Source organism: Dreissena polymorpha, chromosome 5 (assembly GCF_020536995.1).
Source record: "Dreissena polymorpha isolate Duluth1 chromosome 5, UMN_Dpol_1.0, whole genome shotgun sequence".
In the NCBI taxonomy this organism is placed as follows: domain Eukaryota; kingdom Metazoa; phylum Mollusca; class Bivalvia; order Myida; family Dreissenidae; genus Dreissena; species Dreissena polymorpha.
Genome location: NC_068359.1, coordinates 37,524,681 through 37,536,780, shown reverse-complemented (window position 1 = coordinate 37,536,780; position 12,100 = coordinate 37,524,681). Strand labels below are relative to the sequence as shown.

Below are 12,100 nucleotides of genomic sequence, written 5' to 3'. Positions count from 1 at the left end.
CCGAACGTCCTCCACTTTTCCGCGAAAATGTGACGTCATCACATTAATTACAATCAGTGCGCGGACAATCAAAGTGACGTCACTTTAAACAACCGTTGGTATATCGGGGTAATAACCAACAGTAGTTTTCCTTCTTTGAATATAGAAAACAAGTAACGTGCCGTGGTAGAATTCGTAATATAAAATATTTATATTTTCGGTGCGTGTAATGTGACGTCATTAAATGGGACGAAGTAGTCCGGCTAGTATGGTAATATGGCATTGGAAACAGCGAGTACCGTAATACGGGATTTTTTTTATTTCAACGATTGATACAACCTGTATTTTGTTAAAAGCATTAAACAGGTATATAATAAAAACAGTTAATGCACATAACCATTATATTTTTTTATACTATCCTACATGTACAGTGTTCACAATGTTTCACTGTAACCATATTAGAATACTTGACCGACCACAATCACTTTCATTCTTGGCAAATATATAATTCAAACAAGTTTACCACAATGTCGGTTTCAATCTAATGGGCAATATTTTTAATAAAAAAAAAGGTTGAGTAAAACAAAACAAAATAATGGTCACATACCTAACTACCTGCCTTGCAGATTTATAGATTTTGAAAGTTTTCACTTTTATACTGTACAGGAAACAAGTTACAACACGGTGGACCATTTGAACAAACTTTGTTGAAAACAACCATGCCATGTATCGTGCTAACAACCAAACCCGTGTGCATAGGGGTTTCAGTGATTTTTGTCAGTTTTACTACATACATGAAACACAGGTTACATCCATGTGCCAGTTGTGATCGAACTAAGTACAGAAGCTCAATTTATGTTAGATGCCAAATACCAAAACTCTGGGCCTTGTAGTTCCAGAGAGAAAGATTTTTCAAGTGTTCACTATATACGTAATATGGAAACAAAATAGATTCAGGACATCACAAGTTTTAACCATAGGTGCATGAGTTTAACAAACATGGTAGAGGAACACAATAATAATATTACTTTCAAATGTTAAACCTTCATGGCTTATCGTTTAAGAGAAAATTGTTGAGCTATCTTACTATAAGAGTTTATATTAATCACAAGAAGCCCTAACACTTCTATTATCAGAGATTTGTGATATTTTCCTGTTTTAGATATTTATTCAATTATGTATCCTCGTGCGCTTCTATTAGTCAACACTTGTGTTAGATTAAGAACCACACAACTCACACTTGTACAGCCTTTCTCGTGAATGTATCTTCATATGTTTCTTCAATTGGCCGCTATTCTTACTGGCATAACCACAACTCACAATTGCTTCTCTCTTGAATGTATCATCAAGTGTTTTTTCAAGTGACAACTATGTTTAAATGAAAAGCAACACACATCCGGCTTTAAAGGTCTCTCTCCTGTATGTGTATTCATGTGTTGTTAAGGTACCACTCTGCTTAAATGCTTTACCACACACCTCGCATTTGTACAGTCTCTCATCTGTATGTATCCTCATGTGTTTTTTTCAAGTCAGAGCTCTGGTTACAAGCATAGCCACACTCCTCACACTTGTACAGTCTCTCTCCTGAATGTATCCTCGTGTTTGTGTTCAAGGTACTACTCAGAATACATTCATAACCACACTCCTCACACTTGTACGATCTCTACCACTCAGTTTAAATCCTTTACCACACACCTCACATTAGTACAGTCTCTCTTCTGTTTGTAACCTCATGTGTTTCTTCAAGGTACCACAATGGCTACATTCATAACCACACTCCTCACACTTGTATGGTCTCTCCCCTGAATGTACCCTCATGTGTGTCTTCAAGTCAGAACTCCTGTTACAAGCATAACCACACTCCTCACACTTATACGGTCTCTCTCCTGTGTGTATCCTAGTGTCTGTGTTCAAGGTACTACTCTTGTTAAATTCATAACCACACTCCTCACACTTGTACGGTTTCTCTCCTGAATGTATCCTCATGTGTGTCTTCAAGTCAGAACTCCTGTTACAAGCATAACCACACTCCTCACACTTATACGGTCTCTCTCCTGTGTGTATCCTAGTGTCTGTGTTCAAGTTACTACTCTTGTTAAATTAATAACCACACTCCTCACACTTGTATGGTCTCTCTCCTGAATGTTCCCTCATGTGTGTCTTCAAGTCAGAACTCATGTTACAAGCATAACCACACTCCTCACACTTGTACGGTCTCTCTCCTGTGTGTATCCTTGAGTGTGTCTTCAAGGTACTACTCTTGTTCCATTCATAACCACACTCCTCACACTTGTACAGTCTCTACCCTGTATGTTTCCTCTTGTGTGTCAGTTTAAATGCTTTACCACACACCTCACATTTGTACAGTTTCTTTTCTGAATGTATCCAAATGTTTGTCTTCAATGTACCACTATGGCTACACGCATAACCACACTCCTAACACTTATATGGTCTCTCTCCTGAATGTACCCTCATGTGTGTCTTCAAGTCAGAACTCCTGTTACAAGCATAACCACACTCCTCGCACTTGTACTCTCTCTCTCTCCTGTATGTATCTGGATGTGTGTCTTCAAGGAACTACTGTTGTTACATGCATAACCACACTCCTAACACTTGTACGGTCTCTCTTCTGAATGTATCCTTATGTGTGTCTTCAAGTCAAAACTCCTGTTACAAGCATAGCCACACTCCTCACATTTGTACAGTCTATCTCCTGAATGTATCCTCATGTGTCTCTTCAAGTTACTACCATGGTTACATGCACAACCACACACCTCACACATGTACGGTCTCTGTCCTGTGTGTATCCTCATGTGTTTCTTCAAGTTACCATTCAGTTTAAATGCTTTACCACACTCCTCACACTTGAACGGTCTCTCTTCTGTGTGTATCCTCATGTGTCTCTTCAAGGTATCACTCCTGTTACATGCATAACCACACTCCTCACACTTGTACGGTCTCTCTCCTGTATGTATCGTCATGTGTGTCTTCAATTGACCACTCTGGTTACATGCATAACCACACTCCTCACACTTGTACGGTCTCTCTCCTGTATGCATCCTCATGTGTGTCTTCAAGTTAGAACTCTGGTTACATGCATGACCACACTCCTCACACTTGTACCGTCTCTCTCCTGAATGTATCCTCATGTGTGTCCTCAAGGTACTACTCTTGTAACATGCATAACCACACTCCTCACATTTGTACGGTCTCTCTCCTGAATGTATCCTTATGTGTGTCTTCAAGGTATCACTCTGGTTACATGCATAACCACACTCCTCACACTTGTACCGTCTCTCTCCTGAATGTATCCTCATGTGTGTCTTCAAGGTACTACTCTGGTTACATGCATAACCACACTCCTCACACTTGTAACGTCTCTCTCCTGAATGTATCCTCATGTGTGTCTTCAAAGTACTTCTCTTGTAACATGCATAACCAAACTCCTCACATTTGTACGGTCTCTCTCCTGCATGTACACTCATGTGTTCCTTAAAGTGACCACTGTTTTTACTTGAATAACTGCTTGGCAGGTTTTTGGGTCTGTTGAGGCCAAGCTCTCTGGCTAATTCATCTCTGTACCAGACCAGCAGTTCCTCACCTGAACCAATTGAAATATTAACAAGGTATTATTTAAAACATCTTTCAACAAACACTGAATGTCTCAACTAGAACTTTGTTACAAATTTAAATCTTAAAAATTTGCAAATGTGTTAATAAATTTTATTACATTCAAATTGTAGGTCCTTCTTGTTGATCGCAACATATTCAATTTTTAATTCTTAGACTGAAACATATGACAGGTTTTAATTCAAACTCAAAGTTTTGGGTATTTATGTGTTTTCTTGCTTTTTGGATTTACCTTACATTAAGTGTTGTGTATATAATGACGTTTACAAGGTTTTTCTATGACAGAGGCTGCATAATGCAAGGACCGGGAGTGTGTCTAGGACATCACTCAGAATTGGGAAGAAGTATGAATTAAACCTGCAGTGTCTAACTATTTTTTTATTACTCTGAGGTATTCATATAGCTGTGTTGCGTTGTGGGGGAAATCAGAGAATCAGGAGTAAATAACACCTTTCCCGTATGGAGACAATCATACAAACTCCCATCTGCTGGTACAGGAAATTGAACCCGTATTACCAAGGTGAGACTTCTCTAATCAGACAGATCCACATTGAACATTCATACAACAAGGGTATATACCTGGTGAAACTGGCTTCAATGTGCAGTAATAGATGCCTCCTTTATACTGCAATCCTACAAGGTTCCGATCTGCCTCCGTCATAGCACAGTTCACATATCTCATCCAGTTAGAGGTGGCTTTGTTCTGGGCATCCACAAAGTGACACCCTTTGTCATCCTTATAGATCTGAAATGAATAGAATCTTACTATAAACAACCAACAGTAATTAAGATTGGTACACAAGAAAGCCTGATACCTAATATACTTGTTATTAAGAGCAACATTGATAGACCAGAATACCAAAGAATGTACTTATAAACTAAACAGCAGCAATGATCATTTAATATTTTCTACAGCACAAACATACTTAGTAATGTGTTCTTATTTTTTTACTTTTATTAATGTAAAATAGTACAGTACTTTGTGTTGGCATGTTGACCGGTCAATTGAGTATTGACCGGGCCAGTGGTCAATACCCGGTTAAAACCGGTCAATACTGGTCATTACTGGTCAATACTGGTCGATTGAAAATTGTAGCATTTAAACATCACAAAGGAGCTATTTTATATTAAATCAATAATTATTCTGCAATTGATATTCTTTTTTTTAGTTATTTATTGTAAAAAATATCTTTAAAGCTGTAAAAAAATTACTTCATTATTATTTATGGAAATGACCTCAAATACATAAGGACTAAGGCAATATCTTTATCTCAAGTTTATCATATCTGTTGCTAAAGTATTATTACTATTGTAGTTACCATAGTATTTCACTTATCTATACAGAACAGAACAGAACTTCATTCGTTTTCACAGGTTGCAAAACAATGACATTTTGTAATAACATGTGAGCATATGTATAAGATAATTACACAGATATCAAACAAACAGTATTATATACGATAAATCATAGTAGATCAATTGGGAAAGTGGTTATGTGAAAATTCTCCAGTAGATGGTCAGTAACATAATGGTTATATATATATCTATTTGATAAGCAGACGGACAAACAGAACTCTAGTGTTTTCTTGGGTCATAAATATGGCCCCTAAGCCTTAAAGGGGCCTTTTCACAGATTTTGGCATTTTTTAACTTATTCATTAAATGCTTTATATTGATAAATGTAAACATTGGATCGTAAAAGCTCCAGTAAAATATCAAGAATAAAATTAAAAAAAGGAAAAGAACATTGCCCGGAGCAGGTTTCGAACCAGTGACCCCTGGAGTCCTGCCAGAGTCCTGAAGTAAAAACGCTTTAGCCTACTGAGCTATTCCGCCGAGTACACATACTTGCCGTATTTTATACCTCATATAAGCAATCTTCGTAGTTTCACAAAATTTAACGACAAAAACAGAACTCTCCAAATTATCCAATCGTTTCGGGTTGCAACGCTTTATAATTTTTAGGTTTTAAAATCGTCAAAAGATGCATATAATGGCTATATTAGACCATGGTAAATGTTCAGTATTACTGTTTCCTCACAAATATCATAACTAAAACGAAAATTTGCGAATCTGAAACAACTTTTTTCAATTTTGTCAATTTACCAAAGCATGAAAAGATCCCTTTAAAGGGATTTTTTCACGGTTTGGTAAATTGACAAAATTAAAAAGAAGTTGTTTCAGGTTCGCACATTTTGGGTGCGAGAGTATTACTGAACATTTGCCATGGTCTAATATAGCCATTATAAGCATCTTTTGACGATTTAAAAACCTAAAATTTATAAAGCGTTGCAACGCGAAACGATTGAATAATTTGGAGAGTTCTGTTTTTGTCGTTAAATTTTGTGAAACTACGAAGATTGCTTATATAAGGTATAAAATACGCATCTTATGTATGCTTGGCAGGATAGCTCAGTTGGCTAATGCGTTTTTACTTCAGGATTCTGGGGGTTACTGGTTCGAGCCCTGCTGCGGGCTACTTTTTTTTCCTTTTTTTAAATTTTATTTTTTATTTTTAACTGGAGCTTTTAAAATTTAATGTTTATCTTTATCAATATAAAGCATTTAATGACAAACTTCAAAACATGCCAAAATCTGTGAAAAGGCCCCTTTAATTGGTAATAAAATGCATGCAGTGTTATGTCTGTGATATTGACAATGAAGCAAATCTGCCCTTAGGCTATTTCATATCACTCACACAAAAGGAGATTATAACTTGCTATTAATTTAATAGTTACTTCAAACATGTCTCCTTTCTGTATTAAGGTTTTTTTTCCTTTCATCTCTAAAAGTTCAATTGGTATTCAAATGAATAAGCAATCAAAGTTCTTGATTTTGACAACAAATAGTGTTTTCCAATTATGGGTCTACTCTAGACTCTTCTTTTCAATTATTTTTTTCTTTTAATAATTATTTCTTATAATGTTTTTTGTTTTTATATCAATGGATTTTTAGCCGGATTTTTTTCGAAAAAATCTCGGCTTATAGATTGATGTTGGCGGGCGGGCGGGCGGGGTGGCGGCGTGCTCGAAAATGTTAAAGTTCTTATTTCATGGTATAACTTTGGTATGCTTGGACCTAGAGTCTTCAAACTTGACATGAAGGTTGGCCAGGATTAACAGATGACCACTGGTCATTTCAAGGTCATTCATTTGAAGGTCAAGGTCACTGTGACCTTCAATATAAAAAATGTTAAAGTTGTTATAACTTTGGTATGCTTGGACCTAGAGTCTTGAAACTTGACATGAAGGTTGGCCATAACTAGTTAGTAACCACTGGTCATTTCAAGGTCATTCATTTGAAGGTCAAGGTCACTGTGACCTTGAATGTAAAAATGTTAAAGTTCTTATTTCATGGTATAACTTTGGTATGCTTGGACCTAGAGTCTTCAAACTTGACATGAAGGTTGGCCAGGATTAACAGATGACCACTGGTCATTTCAAGGTCATTCATTTGAAGGTGAAGGTCACTGTGACCTTCAATATAAAAATGTTAAAGTTGTTATAACTTTGGTATGCTTGGACCTAGAGTCTTGAAACTTGACATGAAGGTTGGCCAGAACTAGTAAGTAACCACTGGACATTTCAAGGTCATTCATTTGAAGGTCAAGGTCACTGTGACCTTGAATGTAAAAATGTTAAAGTTGTTATAACTTTGGTATGCTTGGACCTAGAGTCTTGAAACTTGACATGAAGGTTGGCCAGAACTAGTAAGTAACCACTGGACATTTCAAGGTCATTCATTTGAAGGTCAAGGTCACTGTGACCTTGAATGTAAAAATGTTAAAGTTCTTATTTCATGTTATAACTTTGGTATGCTTGTACCTAGAGTCTTCAAACTTGAAATAAAGATTGGCCAGTACTAGAAGATGACCACTGGTCATTTCAATGTCATTCATTTGAAGGTCAAGGTCACTGTGACCTTAAATGTTAAAATGTTAAAATTGTTATAACTTTGGTATGCTTGGACATAGAGTCTTCAAACTTGACATGAAGGTTTGCAAGCACACTTAGATGACCACTGGTCATTTCAAGGTCATTCATTCTAAGGTCAAGGTCACTGTGACCTTGAATGTAAAAATGTTAAAGTTCTTATAACTTTGGTAGGTAAAAATGTTAAAGTTCTTATTCCATGTTATAACTTTGGTATGCTTGTACCTAGAGTCTTCAAACTTGACATAAAGGTTGGCCAGTACTAGAAGATCACCACTGCTCATTTCAATGTCATTCATTTGAAGGTCAAGGTCACTGTGACCTTCAATGTTAAAATGTTAAAATTGTTATAACTTTGGTATGCTTGGACCTAGAATCTCAAACTTGACGTAAAGGTTTGCAAGCACACTTAGATGACCACTGGTCATTTCAAGGTCATTCATTTCAATGTCATTCATTTGAAGGTCAAGGTCACTGTGAACTTAAATGTTAAAATGTTAAAATTGTTGTAACTTTGGTATGCTTGGACCTAGAATCTCAAACTTGACGTAAAGGTTTGCAAGCACACTTAGATGACCACTGGTCATTTCAAGGTCATTCATTTGAAGGTCGAGGTCACTGTGACCTTGGATGTAAATATGTTAAAGTTGTTAATACTTTGGTATGCTTAGACCTAGAGTCTTCAAACTTGATATGAAGGTTGGCCAGAACTAGTAGATGACCACTGGTCATTTTAAGGTCAAGGTCACCGTGACCTTGAATGTAAAAATGTTAAAATTCTTATTTCATGGTATAACTTTCTTATGCTTGGACTTACAGTCTTCAAACTGGACATGAAGGTTGGCCAGCACTAGTAGATGACAATTGGTCATTTTAAGGTCATTGAAGGTCAAGGTCACTGTGACCTTGAATGTTAAAAATTAAAAGTTGTTTTAACTTTCGTATGCTTGGACATGGACTTTGCCATGACTAACAGATGACCACTGGTCAAGAGAACAACTGGTCATTTAAAAGTCTTTCAATTGACAGTGACCTTAAATGTTATTGTTTTTCATGTATATGCATGCATTCAAAACATAACACAAGGTTTGCTCATGCCTTGAAAAGTACTTACATTTCATTTTGACCTTTGAACAATATTTCAGTAATTTAAGTATTGCATTGACAAAAACACGAAAGGTACTTTCCTGTCATTTAAATAAAAAATCCGGCTTCAATGCGGTCATCTCCGACCGCGGAACTCTTGTTTCACTATTTTGTTTTAAAAGTATTTAAAGAAATCTTTGCAAGAATACAAGTCATTACAAGTAAGGGTCGTGTCAAAAAGGTGCCATTTAAGGCCCTATTATCAGTTTTGGGTGCCCCAACCTGTATAGGTGAGAAGACTGTGGGGACAGAGGGTCATGAGGCACAACTCATACAGAGTTATTGCCAGATTCTTGTTGAATCAAGCACAGAATTATCTGAGCATTCATAATTCATTAAAATTGAAAAAAAAAAGTTCAATCGACCAGGAAAATCCAATTGACCAATTTTGACTATTTTGCAAAATTTTCAGAGATTTGCCTACAAATCGCATGAATTGAACAGGTATAAAATAGTGGGTATTAATAGCTCAAGACATTATTGGCAACATGTCTGTTTATTATCAATATTGTTTAATTAGGCATGGAATTATAATCAAAATTGGGGGTAAAGTTCAATCGACCAGTATTGACCAGTAATGACCACTTCAGGAGTATTGACCAGGGCGGTTTTAACGGTTAAAACCACTGGTTAAAACCGGGGGCGGTCGATTGGTGCCAACCCTGACTTTAACCCTTTGAATTACACACTTGTTTTATATAATGAATCAGCTTCACAAGATTTGTGAAATCTTTACATGCCAGCATGATAACATATTAGCTAGAAATGTGTTACAGATACTGATGCCCAAACAACATACGTTTGGACACAGTCAAAGCAATAATTAATTCCACAGCAGAAAAACAGAAAAAGACCATTATTCAGTCAAAGCTATTGCTGTTGAAATTTCTCTTTTAACAACCATCTGCACACTAATAACAATTAACTTTTAAGGTTTGAGAAAACTCTTCCAAGCACTTAAGAGTAATTAAAAAGTAATATTTGGGACTGTGTATTCTACAGTAGAAACCAAACAAAGGGCCCTAACTCTGCCAATTCTTGTTACAGAAAAAATTCCTTTCATAACTATTATCTCTAGAAAATAAAAGTAACCCCACTATGAAATGATCAATATCAACCTGGTAGTTCAAGACAAGTTGAAAACAAGATGTGTTTGTGAAACACTATATCCCCCATATATTTGACCTTTGACCTTGAAGGATGACCTTGACCCTGAAGGATGACCTTGACTTTTTACCACTCAAAATGTTAAGCTCCATGAGATACACATGCATGCCAAATATCAAGTTGCTATCTTCAATAGTGAAAAAGTTATGGCCAATGTTAAAGTTTGACGCAAACAAACCAACAAACAAACCAACAAACAAACAGGGCAAAACAATATGTCCCCCAGTATAGACTGTGACTATATACATGTATTCCATAGCGGTAAAATACACAAATGCGATAATTCTGCAAAAACTTGCTGCAACAAAACTTTTTTGTTGTTGCAATCATCAATGCATTTAGGTTATTCATATTCCAAAGTTTGAACAAGAATCACCAAATAGATAAAGAGGCATTGACAACACATGCGTCAGAATTGAACTATAGACAATGAATATAACCCTATGACATCTTGACCAAATAATGAAATAAGGAAAATTCTTATCTCATTTAAAGATATTGAATTAAAATATTGAATTCTTCGAATTTTGTTTAATTAAACTCTTTTTATTTCTTTGTCCATTTTTCATTAATACATATTTGAAGAAAGGATATGTTCTACAATAAAGAGCTCGACAAAACGAACACAAACAAGTTAAGAAAAAATACGCCAGGAAATGGAATGTGTTTCTAGCTAATTAAGGGCTGTTGGAATAAAACCGGGCTTGATGCATGTGCCTAAAATATCATCAAAGATAAGACTGTTCTTATCAAGAATGGCACTTTCTCCCTACATGGGATTTGTTGCTTAACCCTTTCAGTGCTGGAACCAGATTTTGAAGGCCTTTGCAAACAGTTTGGATCCAGATGAGACGCCACAGAATGTGGCGTCTCATCTGGATCCAAACTGTTTGCTATTCTTATAGTATTCTTTGAAAAAAATGAAAGAAAATGCTAATTTTAGAAATTCAGTAGAAGACATTTTAGCAGACGACAAATTTCCCAGCATGCAAAGGGTTAAGAAGAGACCTCCTTTATAAACGAAAAAGTTCCATAAAAGGGGAAAACATTATTCCTGATTAGCCTGTGTGGACTGGATATGCTTATCTGAGAAAACACTTTACACATATGCATTACGCTAATGCAGTTTTCCACAGAATGAGACTCATTTAATGATAGGGCCTTATTTCTGTAACCCTTTCCCACTCAGAAGCAAAGTGAACATGGCAATGTGAAAACAGGATAAAACCAGAACAGCCTGCGAGTAACTCGCAGTCTGTTCAGGTTTTATGCTGTTTTTTGCTCATCAGTATCTAAGGGTTGGAAATGAAGCCTTTCAAACTTGAATCTGGTTAGAAAAGTATTTAATTAAACTTAACTTAAGGGACTTAAAATGGGTCAAAAATATGTATCTAAGTAGTTAAGGGAAAAAGGGACAGAATATTTGGTTTTTCACACCTGCACATCACGAACAATCGACTAAAAACCACATACAATTTTGGGGCTAACAAGTAGAAACACTTATGAAAGACTAAAGTAAATATTTCAATCATTACACATTCAACATGATTTTTTTTTTCTCATTAAAACATAAGTATTACTGGTATACACATACAATAAAGCTTGTTTTCACACAGAAAATTAACAACAAGACTGACACTTGTATTTCTTAAAGTTTCAAATCTCCAAGCCTGTATGTTGCATGATTGTTACAGAATAGTCTGTAAACGAATGTCAATAAGTAATCTTAAAAAGTATGATACGGAAATGTTCGGACAAAATTTTTCGATAACATGCTAAGGACCAGTAAAAGCATGCTAAAGAAATATTCCAAATAAAAATTTCTTAGCCACATGCAATTCAACGTTGACAAAATACAAATATATACATCTTGTGAATAAATAAACAAGAGGGCCAAGATGGCCCTAGTTTCGCTCACCTGAGATGAGTCGGTTCATTCAATCTTTACCTAATGTCAAACTTGACCTAGATATTGACCAGACAAACATCCTGGTCAAGTTTCATCATTATTGAACCAAAACTCTGGCGTAGGGAGTGTTTTTGTTTTTGTAAGATTTGAAATTGTGACCTATATTTTGAGTTGACCCCCCTTACCAAACATCAAACTTTGCTTACAAGGATTTTGTATAATATAATGAAAATTTGGACAACCTAAGGGCAATAATTATGGCATTAATTATGTGATTTTGCTCATCATCAAACTTGACTGAAATCTTTCAGCAACTTTGATAAAGAATGCTTGAGAG

General features: G+C 35.8%; 1 pseudogene; it reads right to left on the bottom strand.

Moving 5' to 3' along the window:
- Window positions 1–666: 666 nt before the first annotated feature.
- Window positions 667–12,100, bottom strand: part of LOC127881609 (zinc finger protein 107-like) — a 36,751-nt pseudogene continuing 25,317 nt past the window's right edge.